The sequence below is a fragment of the Temnothorax nylanderi genome, unplaced genomic scaffold (genome assembly GCF_030848795.1).
Source record: "Temnothorax nylanderi isolate EJ_2023f unplaced genomic scaffold, tnyl_v1.0 TNYL_tig0877_pilon, whole genome shotgun sequence".
Lineage (NCBI taxonomy): Eukaryota > Metazoa > Arthropoda > Insecta > Hymenoptera > Formicidae > Temnothorax > Temnothorax nylanderi.
Window position 1 is genome coordinate 2,331 of NW_027249939.1, and position 2,951 is coordinate 5,281.

The window sequence follows — 2,951 nt, forward strand, 5'->3', positions numbered from 1 at the left end:
CAAATGCTTCGAAGCATTTGATTGACCAATCAGAATAAAGAACTTTACAAATGGCCAATCAAAGAATGCTTTGAAGCATTTGTAGTGTCAAGTGATATGCATCCATAATCAACGACAAGCGTAGAGAAATTTAATTGAAATATAATGCCCAGAGAAATTTATTTTATATTTATTATGAGTAGGAGAGACCGGGGCAAACTCGACACCGGGGCAAACTTGACACTAGGCTTTTTGCCAATTTAAATCTATCGTAGAATCTTGCCTTTCCTACTGTAAATGCGTCTTTATGTGCCAGTATTATCAACGGAATTTGGAAACATTCTGAGTTATAGTGTAATTTTTAACGCGACTTAAGCGTTTTTGATAGTGAAAGTAATTTTTCTGATCTCTCGAAAATGTCTACTCTTTCATCGAGCTTTACTCTTGCGAATCTACCGGTAAATGATTTTGATGGGAAATTCGATGCTTTATACGAATCCGATAATAGTTTTTGCATATTTTCAAAATTTTTATATTTTTGGAGTAACAAAAGTGAAAAACGACGTTCGGGGCAAAGTCGACACCACGCCGTTTTATCGGCTCCCAATAACAAACGATGCTTGTCATGCAGCTATATGGCCCATGATAAATGTGTGCGCACGTCTAATCGCGAATTTACTTGCATAAATTGTTTTTCAGACATGAGTTTAGATGAAAATAATTGAATATTCAACAATTTTTGTTCTCATTATTTCCAATAATTGTTTTACTTATTTCCAAATTTTTGTACTTTCTAAATACACGATAAACAAATGTATATTTAGTTTCAGACAATAAAAAATAAGTTCCAGATCAAATTGTGTCGATCAGGCAAAGTGTCGAGTTTACCCCGGCATTTTTTAATTTGAAAATTTGTCTTCGCGTCACTTTTCCTTTCCTGGGGGCAAAACTAAGCGACGTACAGCAAAATTTCCTTAAGCAATTTTGTACCTGAAGGAACACTCTTTAAATGTTTACCATTAAATTTGTTTGAAAATTTTAATTAATTGTTGAAAATTGCCTTTGAAAAAATTGTGTCGAGTTTGCCCCGGTCTCCCCTAATGCAAGTATACTTACTACAGGATAAAAATTATCATCAGACATCAAGAATGTTTGAATTTCTAAAAATGTGTCTTCATTATTTAAGGGCGGCGTAGGAAGATTTTTTGGCTTAATGACTTTTTCCTCTTCTGGAGCTAATTTACGATATATTCTGTTAAGCATCAAAATAACGTTGTCTATTTTGCCATTTAGTTCTTCTTGCCTGTCCGCTAAAGTTCTAAGGACAGCAGCAACATGGTGATCTAAAAGTAAATTATAACAATAATAATTATGTCAAAGTCAAGCAAAAACCAAGAAGATGAAAAGAAATATAAGTAAGATACATTTAAATATGTTAAATTATTCATTAATGGAAGGAAATACAATTTATTTCATAAATATAAAAAGCAATATAAATTACCTGAGTGCATACCAACATTTTTCATTAAAGATGACAATGCTGAAATATAAATCAGCAACAAAATGTCAATATAGATAGACATACGATAATGAAATTATAGAAAATTAATAGAAAACCTTATAGTTCAAAAATAAAAATAAAATAACCTTACATTTATGATGTGACTGATCAAGTGTCACAATCTTAGGAGATAAAGCAATATAAGAAAATATTAAATATTTCATTAGTTTTGTAATATATACATATATACATGTTTATTGGAAGATGAATGCAAATTGTATAATAAATAGAACATGTCTAACTCTGTGTGTATGTATGTGTACGTGCGTACGTGTGTGTGTGTATGTGTGTGTGTGTGTGTGTGTGTGTGTGTGCGCGCGCGCGTGCGTGCGTCGTGTGTGTGCGTGTGTGTGTGTGTGTGTGTGTGTGTGTGTGTGTGTGTGTGTGTGTGTGTGTGTGTGTGTGTGTGTGTGTGTGTGTGTGTGTGTGTGTGTGTGTGTGTGTGTGTGTGTGTGTGTGTGTGTGTGGAAAAATAATAAAACAAGTTTTAAACCTTACCTTCTTATTGTTATTGCCTGGCATGATATATTTTCATGTAATCTGATGGAAATTTAATAAAAGTGAATTTCACGATCACGAAAATCTGTACAGCTCTCTATAGCTACAATCTCAGTGTGTTTTCTCACGACCATTTGAAAGTGGATTCTCAATATAACTCTTATAGCTCCCTGCACACAATGGAGAAACAAGGATAAATGTAACTCCGTAAACTATTATTTTATTGCGTATCCCCGTAGGGTTTGCAATCTAGTATCCTTGTGGCGTTTTTGCAGGGACGTACCCAACCCTATCCAACTACCATTACCATCTCCTTTTCTTAACCCTTTTGGACCAACGGCTTAACGTCTCTTCCGAAAGACGGAGCCCAGTTTACCATCTAGGGATACTGTATCCATTTGGATCTATCCGCCAGATGGGGGGGGGGGGCAGCGTTTTGCTGAGAAAAATTCTCATCGGCCTAGCGGGATTCGAACCCGGTTCTCCGGATTACGAATCTGGCGCTCTACCCACTAGACCAGCCGTCTCCCCAACAAGGATAAATGTTAAATATTAAAAATAAAAATTAGGAATAGAGAGACAAACGTAACGCACAATGGATACAAATAAGATATCATACAGATACAACATAACCTGTTATTTATCTGTAGTGTTTATTGAGAAGACTGATTCTAAAACTCTAATTCCTTTATATTCATTTAATATTTATTCTTATTTCTTCATTGTGCGCAGATCTTACCTTGTAAACACTATAGCCTCTCATCGAGAATCTGATAAACGCACTGGAAAATCCACCGATCCACGCGGAATTAATTGCGAAATAGCGGGAACGCGGGAAGTCTTCTCTTCTTCTCCTTCTTTGTCTATAATAGCGCTATAGGTTAAAAACCAATGTGGCTAGTTCTCAAGAATC

The 2,951-nt window shown here is 35.2% G+C and overlaps 1 long non-coding RNA gene across 1 annotated transcript; it reads right to left on the reverse strand.

Annotated features, from left to right (window-relative positions):
- Positions 1-1,256: 1,256 nt before the first annotated feature.
- On the reverse strand, positions 1,257-1,678 carry LOC139785759 (uncharacterized). Its single transcript, XR_011722069.1, has 3 exons — positions 1,632-1,678; positions 1,481-1,519; positions 1,257-1,322 (listed from the first exon to the last, which is right to left on the reverse strand). It is a non-coding gene; the product is annotated as an uncharacterized lncRNA (long non-coding RNA).
- Between the last annotated feature and the right edge of the window lie 1,273 nt (positions 1,679-2,951).